This window comes from Pongo pygmaeus, chromosome 4 (assembly GCF_028885625.2).
Source record: "Pongo pygmaeus isolate AG05252 chromosome 4, NHGRI_mPonPyg2-v2.0_pri, whole genome shotgun sequence".
NCBI lineage: Eukaryota > Metazoa > Chordata > Mammalia > Primates > Hominidae > Pongo > Pongo pygmaeus.
Window position 1 is genome coordinate 164322004 of NC_072377.2, and position 11172 is coordinate 164333175.

The window sequence follows — 11172 nt, forward strand, 5'->3', positions numbered from 1 at the left end:
AATTACTAATTTTTAATATTGATGACATATCAGTATGATTATATTTTGGATATACTGGGGTAAATAAAATATATCGTTAAACTTCTTTGCACCTTTAAAAAAAAGCGGCCACAAGAAAATTATAGTTACGTATGTGCTTGTGGGATTTCTACTGAACAGCACTGCTCTGGAATGTGAGTTCTTTGAAGGCAGAGACCATCTCTGTACTGTTGACTGTGGGTCCAAGAGCCAGAGCAGGGCCTGACATGCAAGAGTTTCTCAACACATAATTGTGGATAATTAAATGAATGAATAAACGAATGACCAAATCCAATCCAACCCTGAATCTGCTCGTCTGGTCCCTGTGAACATAGGATTGGATGTAATTTTCACCTTGCCTTGTCTCTCTGGGCAGTTATTCAATGACTGAGGCTTACAGAGAGAATCCATGGTGCACAGTGCCAGCTAATGGAGAGGCTGGATGTGTGGTGGAATTTGGAGAATAAAAATGGCCAGAGTATTTCCAACCACAATGGCAGTGACCACTTATTGGATACAAATTCTGTGCCTGGCATCATTCTAGGCACATTATATGGAGTGACTCATTTTAATTCTAACAACCTATGACATCAGTCCTACCATCAACTCTATTTGACAAACAGAGGAAATTAAAGCTCAGACAGATAAAATTATGCACCCAGGGTTACAGAGCTGTTTTTTTCCCAGTTCTGTCTGACATGACACTTGTGCTCTTCACCACCATCACAGAACACAGAGAAGAGGGGACTGGGGGTCCTGCCAACACAGGGTGACACTGAACCAGGTCGCTTTGATTCTGAGGCCCCAGTTCCTGAAAGCAGGTGGCCCCAGCCCTCCAGGATTTGGAAGACTCATTGTCTGTGTCTGGTACCATGGAGCATTTGGCCACATATTGTCTGGGCATCTAGACATGTCCTGCTCATGCATCCAGCCATATCTTGCCCGTGCATCTCCTTCACCGGATGGCAGGACCACCCTCTGTACCTATGATGTGGCAATGACTGCACAGGTGAGTGAGCATTCCCTGTGTTGGAGGAGGGGCCTGGTGGGCGGTGATTGAATCATGGGGGGTGTTCCTTCATTAATGGTTTAGCACCATCTCCCTTGGTACTGTCATCGCGATAGTGAGTGAGTTCTTGTGAGATCTGGTTGTTCGAAAATATGTAGCACCTCCTCCTTCTCTCTTGCTCCTACTCCCACCGTGTGAGATGTCTCACTCCCCCTTTGCCTTCCACCATGATTGGAAGCTTCCTGAGACCTCCCCAGAAGTAGAAGCAACTATGCTTCCTGTACAGCCTGCAGAACTATGAGCCAATTAAATCGCTTTTCTTTATAAATTACCCAGTCTTAGGTATTTCTTTACAGCATCGAGAGAATGGATTAATACAACGGGCAATCCAGACTGAGCAAACCAAATGGAAAAAAGCACAAAGATATAAACCCATGGTTTACATTTGGGGCAGTAAGTAGTCCATGGAAAAACCAAATGGAAGAAAGCACAAAGATATAAACCCATGGTTTACATTTGGGGCAGTAAGTATGTGTGTTTGAGGTGGGTGGACAGAGGGAACATCTTATGGAGAGAAAGCATCAGGGACGGGGGCTGGAGGCAGATTGTATGAAAATCTGAAGGACAGGTAAGGGGCTTGGACTCTCTCTGGGGTCCCTCAGGGGCAGGGATATGATGGGCATTGCTGAATGCTGCCAAGTCTGTTTTGGCTGTTTAGTGGAGAACCGATTAGAGGCAGGAGGCCAGATGCTGTTTGAAGCCAGTTCATTTTGTGTGCTTATGGTAAGTGAGCTTTAAGAGTAGATGGCACAGGAACTGTGTCCATCTGCATGTCTTCCCTTACAGCTCTATGGAAAGACTTGTCCCATGTAGGTCCCAGCAGCCTCATTTTCAGGAGTTAGTTTGCTAACAGGTGCAAAGCTTTCTGGGAATCAAGCAAAATTACAATGAGTCTTCATATAATGGAGCATGTAATGGAATTATCTTCCACCTGATCTTGGGACTTCCCTTTCACCCAAGCTCTTTGTGCAGCAAGTCATCTGTGGGCCCTAGGAAGCAGGCAGAAATAACAGCAAGTGGGCACCTGCTAAGTGTCAGCCACTGTTCAAGGCTCTTGACATGTGTTAACAACTTTAGTTCCCACAATGTATCATGGAGAGAGGAGCAATTGCTATCCCCATTTTACAGATTAGACAATCAGATAGGTTAAGTAACTCTTTGAAGGTCACACAGCCAGTGAGTGGAAGAGCTGGATTCAAACTCCAGAGCCCACAGTCTTAACTGCTATCTTATATTGCCTCTCCCTTTTTAGATATGATACTTATTATTTCTACAGCGATCACAGCTCCTTATGAAATAGGTAATACCATTACTTTTCAGTTTATAGATGAATAAACCAAGGTTCAAAGAGGATTCATAGTTGTCACAGGTCACACAGCCAGAAGGTGGCTGAGCTAGAACTTGAACCCAGGTCTGTCTGACTTTGTAGCCTCACCCCTGTTTTCCAGGAAGGGGTTAGGAAAGAGGAGAGAAGGTGAATGCAGGGGCCTGCCTTGTGATTCCTCACTAGAGGGCAGGCATCCTCCAGCCTATGATGTTTGGGTCTCGTGTCTCCATAAGAATGAGATTTTTTGTTTTCATAATTTGGAAATTCCACAGTAGGGCACAAACATCTTGACTGTACCCTTGGCCACATCCACCTCTTCTCTTGGCCAGGCCTTTGGCTCTTTCAAGTTGTGACAGCAAAGCCCTGTCTCAGAGCTGGAGCTTGTAAATTTCAGGGCTCCCATCTGGGTCTGCAGGATAGAGGTTTCAGGGAGTGGTTTCTTTATGAGCAAAGAAAACTGCTGTTCAAATCTCATCTCACTTCACATTTCGAAACTCTGCTTATAGGCCAGTGTGTGTGCACATCTGTGATTGTCAACAGGCATCCAGGGATGGGGCGGGAAGTGATGCTCCATGGCCACCATAGGTCAGATAGGAACTGGGAGGCTGACATATAATGAATTAGGCATTGCTTCATTTTCTGGTCAGCATCACCTTCAAATGATGCTCATCTAGCAAGGCTGCCCTTGAGGAAATCCGAGCAGTGTGTAGTAATAACACATTTGAGCACTCATTACAAGCCAGGAACTACATTAAGCATGATATACACACCACCTCACTTAGTGCTCAAACAGTGCTATCACAGATTTCATTACCCCTGGTTGAGAGATGGGGAAAGCGAGTGGCTAAGTGGCTTGCCCCATGGCTGAGGCAAGATTCGGACCCAGGTCAGACTCTTTAAGTGTACAAATTGAACACCTGTATCTCTGACTACTGTGTGAAAAATAGAATGTAGGAGAACAAAGATGGATGCAGAGAGACCAGTTAGGAGGCAACTGAAGTAGTCCAGGTAAGACAAAACAGTTGCTTAGACTAAGGTGGTACTATGGAAGTAGTAAGAAGTGGTTGAATTCAGAATATAGTTGAAAGAAAGGCAAAACAACAGGGCTTGTCAATGGAGTGGAGGTGAGCCATATGGAAAAGAGATGAATCAAGGATAAGACCTAGACTTTTGGCCTCAGCAACAAAGTACAAGGAGGTGCCATTTAGTGAGATGGAATTGTTAAGGGCAGGAGAGAGTTTGGTGGTGGGTGTCCAGAGTTAACTTGGTGGGTCAATTAGACAACCATGTGGAGACATGATCAGGGGAGAGGTGGGGGAAGGAGGTGTGGATTTGTTGCCAGTTTATGGATCTAATTTAAAGTCCTGGGGTGGGTGGATGAGATCATCAAATGGAGGATTATAAATAGAAAAATAGCCAAGGGCAGAGCTTTGTAGAGCCTAACAATTAAAGGTCAAGTTGAGGAGGGTTAGTGGGCAGAGGAGACTGAGAAGGAATAGCAGCGGGTAGGAGGACAACCAGGTACTGATCAAAGAGGAACCATGCTTTAAGAAGGAGAGGTGATCATCTGCTCACTGGCACTGAAGGTCAAGTAAGACAAGGAGACGGTTGGCCAGTGGCTTTGGCAAAGTATAGCCCATTGTTGACTTTGACATTTCAGGAGGAAGGAATGCTTTAGACCTGTCATGTTGGCTGTCCTTGAATTTCTGGGCAAGAATTCCCAAGATTATGGAGCCTAGAGATGGCAGAGCTGACATTCAGACAGTCCCAGGTTTGAACCTCAGGTCTGCCAGTAGCTGTGTGACTTTGGGCAGTTACTATCCCTTCTTGAACTTCATTTTCCTCATCTATGCAATGGGAGTGATAATGCTTACAACTTGAGGCAAGGATTGAATGAAATAATAAGTAAAACCATAAAGCAGCAAATGCTTAGGAGTTATTAGATATTTTTATTCTTTTTATTTTAAAAATAAAGACAGGATCTCACTCTATCACCCAAGCCGGAGTGTAGTGATATGATCATAGTTCACTGCAGCCTCGACCTCCTGGGCTCAAGTGATCCTCCTGCCTCAGCCACCTGAGTAGCTGGAACTACAGGCATGCACCACCATGCCTGGAGAATTTTTTATTTTTAGTAGAGATGGGGGTCTCACTATGTTGCCCAGGCTGGTCTTGATCTCCTGACCTCAAGTGATCCTCCCGCCTTGGCCTACCAAAGTGCTGAGATTACAGGCATGAGTTACTGTGTCTGGCTTATTATTTTAATTTTTATATATTTTTAAAACCATTGTTAGCACAAGAGTGATACCTATATTTCTGAGAAAAATCAATGACCTAATTTTGAGCAGAGCTTTATTAATGCCAGGGAATCTGACGGAAAATTCTTTAAGGGTTGAGACATTCTTTTCCCTGTGCCACCGCAAATGTCCAGCACCTAAGTAGATTTAATCCAATCAGGTCAATCCCTGTTCTGAGCAGTTTTATATTGCTCCCTAGGAAGAGACCTAGATCCCTACCTGGGCTCACAAGACTGGGTAGTCTTGTTCCACCTACCTGTGCTGCCTGGTCACACACCACACTCCCCCGGCGACTCTCAGTTCCCCGACGATGGCACTGTGCTTGGTCCATGCGCTATGGGGTGCTGCACATTCTGTTACCTCCCCTGCACACTCCCTTCCCTGTCCTCTTCCCTGTGTTCATTTCTTCTTGTCTCCTGGGGCAGTGGCTACTTCCCCAGGAAGCCCTTCCTGAACTTCTGGACCAGGTCGATTCCTTTCTTAGAGGCTACCAGAGCCCCTGTTCCTCTCCTTCCTGGCACTTAACATGCTTCTGGTCATACATTCTTGGTGCACATCTTAGTTTAACACCTGACTTTATCACTAGACTCTAAGCACACGGGGGCAGGAGCAGACCTGTTTTGCTCACCAGTGTGTGCCTTCTATTGAGCCCAGGGCCTGGTACACAGTAGGAGGGCAACACATAATTGTGGACTGAGTGAGTGAGTGGGTATTTAATGCAATGAATACATGAGCAGATGGCTTTCCTTTTGTAGAGCAATGCAGGTGTCTCCAAAAGGTTGTTGGAAAGGCAAATATAATACCAAATCTTATTTCATTTACTTTAATTACAGTACTAAGGAGTGGAATAAATCTTGCCCTTGAAATGTAATAAAAGCATACTTCAAAATCTCAGCTGTCTTTTTCACCAGCTTATTTTTAAAAATGATAATTTCCTGATAAGCCATAAGTAATACCACTTAAAATAGATTCCTGACTTGGCTCAGCCACTAACTAGCTGCTGATCATAGACAAGTCACTTACACTCTGCATGTCAGCATTTACAGTGTATGGTTCTTGTGAGGCTCTGGGTCGATGGCATGAGAGCCCTTTGATAGCAAGGTCTTATTTATTATCCATTATTCTCAGTCTTATTAATAATAAGAAGGAACAGGCTGCATGCCAGAGATAGTTGAGTAGATTTGCAGGGCTGGAGGATAGAGGCCACAGAGAAAAATGAAAAGAAATGAGATTGGTTGAGAAATGTTTAAGGGGGGAGGGTTGGGAAATGAAGGGTGGAGGGGACCAGAGACAATAATGGCTGGGGGTTTATGTCTATCAGGCTGAGCAAAAGGTGGGGCTGTTGGTGACCTGAATAAAATCCCTCTCATGGCCAAATTCTTAGAAACTGCACAGGGAAGGAGAGAAAGGAATCAACTCCTTGGCTCACCATCTGGTGGCATAAGAGAGATGCCGGGCGACTCCCAGGTGACCTTGGCTGATCAGGGCTGTGGCTCTGAGGTCGGGGAGGCTGGCAGCTACTGGTGGGGAGGGTGAAGCTGGTGCTTGGTCCACCAGGCAAATTATGCTGCCCAGTGCAACCACTAGGAGGGGACACAGAAGCCCCCAGGCCTGGGAGAAGGAGCAAAGCCAGTAGGACAGGGAGGGGAGGGGTGTGCAATCCAGGCCTTCAGGGCTGGGCAGGAAATGGAAAAAATTGGGCAGCCCAGAGGCGATGGGGTCTCGAAGAGCCCAGCCCAGTTAAAGGTCAGCAGCACGTCAGCAACAAGCAGCTGGTGCTGTGTGAGGATGCGGCACCCACCGTCGCTATCTAGCTTTTCCAGAGAGGTTGCGCGTCCTTAGTTTTAAATGTGGAATCATGCCATTTACAGAAAAACAAAAACCAACCAAGCAAACAACAACAACAACACCTCTGCAGGCCAAACAGGACAGGTCTGATGACTGTGCCTGGGCTGCTGTTTTGTGATCTCATTTGATGCCCCATTTGGGGGCTCCAGACAGGTCCCTGCCCTCCCCCTTCCGGGGTGGGGATGGAGAAGACCATTTGACTCTGTGGGAAAGGGTCCTGTAAGCTCACCTAACCCATCTTCCATCTTTAAGAAGACCACTAGAAGTAAACAAACATAGAGTAAAATGTCAGCTTGCAGTAGGTGCTATGAATAAAGATAATGCAGGGTCAAGGGGAGAGAGAGTGATGGAAGCATTGATTTTCGGTTGGACAACCAGGAGAGGTCTCTGTATCCTCCCTCCTCCTGCGCTCTCAGCAGCTTAACAAGATTTCACCAGGTTTCCCGGGCTTCATTCATAGGTGCTAACGAGCAGCTGGGGTTTGACTGAGTAGCTACAGTAATCCAAAAGGGCTTCCCTTCCACCCTCTACATCCCTGGCCTTGGAATTAGCCTCAGCCCCAGCAAAGGTAGCAGATGTAAAGCCCAAATCCTGATTATGAGTAAGTATTTTCGCCTCTACAGCTGGAAGCAGCTGGCTGCTGAGTCTGGGATGGGAGGAGGCTGCATGCTGCAGGACAGCAGCTGGGGGAGGGGAGGAAGCAGGAGCCACCAGCTTCTGGCCATGGTTGTTCATCTCCTGCTCAGCCTTACTCAGAGGGGACTTGACAGACATAAGGGATGCGGTCAGTCAGGGCTGGTCCCGCTGCCTCACATATGTCTGCTCTCACCCAGGTCTCCCTGCCTGAAATCTTATCATTAGACAGTAACTTTTCTGAAAGCTGCAGTGGCATCTCTAAATCTCTTCTTTTCCAAGACAGAAAACTGTGGGAGTTGTAATGCTTCCCATCTCAGAGAAAAAGAGTTCTCACTGTGAGCTGTAAGGCCATCTGTGATATGCAGCCCCAACTCACTGGGATGGCTACATAATTTTGGGGGCCCAGTGCAAAATGACAAATTGGCCTGCAGCATTATTGCCATCTCCCTGAGCACAGAGATTTCTGTCTTTTTGTTTTGGCTTGATGATGACTCTATCTTCAGTGCCTGGCACCTGATAGAGGCTTACTATTTTGTTGTTAATGTTGAATAAAAGCAGTGTTTGAGTCATGATGTAGATGTATTGGTAGGACTTCTTTCAACATTTATTAAGTTTTTTTGGTATTGGGCTAAGGAAGTGGGGTTTCAGCCCTGGCTTCACAGGGGAATTGCCCCAGCAATTCTTAAAAATCCCAATGCCAGGCTTTACTTTGGACTAGTTATGTCAGAATCTGGTGGGGGTGTGTGAGGGGTCATCAGCATTTTCAAGCTCCCCAGCTGATTTCAATGTGCAGCCAAGTTTGAGGACCAGTGCACTGGCTCAATCACACTTGCTCTCAGTGGCTGTTGTGCATTGTTAGGCAGCTTGTTAACTGCTCAGAAGGTCCAGGGCCATTTTCAAATTCTCCAGATTGTTAAATTTGGGAAGGAGGATCTGTCCTGTTAATAAGCTCACCAGGGAATTTTGCTTATACCAAAGTTTGCAAACCTAAATTATTCTCAATCCTATTCATTTTACAGACAGGAAAAAAGAGACAGAGAGAGGTTAAGTAGTTTGCCCAAGGTAACAAAGTGGGTAACTGGCAGAACCAGGATTTCAACCCAAGGCTTCTGAGCTTACCTAGTAGCTTCTTTGCTTTTTCTTTTTCTTTTTTTTAAGATGGAGCCTCGCTCTGTCGCCCAGGCTAGAGTGCCGTCGTGCGATCTCGGCTCACTGCAACCTCCGCCTCCCGGGTTCAAGCGATTCTCCTACCTCAGCCTCCTGAGTAGCTGGGATTATAGGTGTGCGCCACCACACCTGGCTAATTTTTGTATTTTTAGTAGCGATGGTGTTTCACCATGTTGATCAGGCTGGTCTCCAACTCCTGACCTCGTGATGTGCCCACCTCGGCCTCCCAAAGTGCTGGGATTACAGGCGTGAGCCACTGTGCCTGGCACTTCTCTGCTTTTTCTTTGTGACAAAAATCTAAGTGTGCTCCAGGAGTTGGTTGTGAAAATAAAGATAAGGTTAGGTGCAGTGGTTCATGCCTGTAATCCCAGCACTTTGGGAGACCAAAGTGGGAGGATCACTTGAGCTCAGGAGTTTGAGACCAGCCCGGGCAACATAACCTAGTAGGACCCAACCCCCATCTCTTCAAATAATAAAAAAGATAAGATTAAGAGGATATGAATGTTATATTGTATATTTTGAAGATGGAGAAGTCGGTATTTCCACTCCATGGTGAGGAAACAGGTCCAGCCTGGTGGACTAACTCCCACTCCCAGGGTCTTTGGGGCTTTAAGAGGCAGAGCTGGGATTGCAGATGTGGACCATTTTCTCCAGACTCTCAGGTTTTGCAGGTGAATCATTCAACACCTAGGGCATCCTGGAATCCATGTTGATTGGTGCCTAATAGGCCTGTAACCAATGATGAGAAAGTGAGTGGCGGGAAGGCTGGCTAGGTGAGTGGGTGAACCAGTGAGGGTGTGAAGGACTCGTTTGTCTATTTCATGGATTCGTTCTATTTTTCAAGTGGAGCTGGATCACTAGAGGGCGATATCGGCCAAGAGAAAGAAGAATTCTTCACCACTGTTTCTAGGACTGGTGAAGCTAAGACATCTGTGGCTGTGGATTTAAACCATAAAGGGAGACTCTAATTTACAGAGCAGTTAAAGTAAGCTTTGCTTTCCCCTGGGCTTGCAGGCTGATGAGAACCTTTCTCAAGACCCATTAACACATACGGCCACTCCAGACCTTTCTAGACTTAAAACCAACAGGGCAAACGGGAGAGGAGGGAAATCTTGGTTGGCCTGAAAAGTGGATGTTTATAGATAATAGGAGGTTTTAGAAAAAGACATTTTGTAGCTTCTCAGACTTTTACAACATTGATGGGAGTTAATGTTTCGAGAAATGGTATTATGATGAAGTTGTATGCTGAATTAATTTTCCATAAATAAGACCATACATTTCCACAGATTGCTTCTCCTGCTGTATCATGAGAGTGCGTGCTCTTGCTGGATGAGCATTCTCTCCCCTTCCTTCACCTACTACCTCTTCTCTCCATGAGCCCTAGAGTAAAAGCGATCTCGGTATGTCTCCACTGGTTGTAAGTCCTTGAGTAAGTCACTTAATTCTTCTGAATCTCAGGGTCATCAATGGTGACATTGCAAGTTTGTCCTGAGGTTTAAACAGAGAATATGTGGGTCTCCTTGGAACTCCTTTCAGGCTTCTGTTTCTTTGTCTTCTCTTCTCTGCTGTTCCATTAAGCACCAAAAGTTCTGATGTCAAAAGAGCAGCTAAGTCTTTACTGAGAATTCACCAGTTGCCCCTCCCTGGGGCCATCACTAACCCCAAGATGTGCATTTTGGAAGCTATCTGAACTGGAGGGGGCCCCTAAGGAATGAATTTCAAGTGAAAGCCTTTCAGACTCAACGCCTACTTAGTGCTAATAATCATTACTTCTATTGAGCACATATGATGTGCTAAGCATTGTGCTGAAGGTTTTATAGGCATTACCTCCCTTAATCCTTGCCACAAACCTTATGAGGTAGGTGTTTTGTTACATCTTTTTTACAGATGGGGAAACTGAGGATCAGAGAACTTAAGTTACCTAGCTGAGGTCACACAGCTATTAAGTGGCAAAGCTGGAGGCCACACATGATAGAAACACTTGGAGACACTTCCCAGAAGCGGGGTCATTTGAGCAGGGCTCTGAAGATTAGTCTGGGTTCTGGCAGACAGAGATGAGGAGGGAAGAGAGTATTAGAGGAACCACCAAATGCAAAGACAAGCAGACTGGAGAGCATGGCATTTGTTTTGGGGATGTGGATGTATCCAGTAATGTGCCACCATATGAGCTGGGTGCTACCTATCATTATTTGCATTTTACACATTAGGAAAATGAGGCACAGAGAGGGTAACTGATTTGGCCAAGGTCACACAGCTAAGTGGCAGGGCTGGAATTTAAACTGCCATCTCTCTGACTCCACTTCCATAGGGTAGAGAGCACATATGGATCTCAACTCAGTCACAACTAAGAGAAAGGCTTTAGTACCTGTGGCTTCTGGGAGGATCCCAGGGCTAGCAGCCCAGCCATGCCAGAGGTTTGCACACCAATATGCCCCCAACCTGGAAATGTAGTGGGGAGAATAGTGGGGACAGGACAATGTTCAAGTTCTAAGACACCAACAGTAAGAATCTACCTTTGCGCCACACCCAGCTTTCTTCTCACTCCCGCCTTGGGATCAGATTACTCTCTTGCATTCTTTTACATTTCATAATAACTGTTCATTAATCATGTGCCAGACCCTTAAACAATACTGAGGCATGAAGTTGGTTTAGAAACCTGTGGGAGGTCATGTAGTGAGCAAGTGGTAGATGGAGGATTCATTCCCAGCCTGGGCTGCTCACTGCAGTGCTATTCCCCTCTCTTAGAGACGAGCTCTTGGGAAACCCATCCTGTTTCTCCTAATGGCCCCACAAGGCAGCTGGTCATAGGT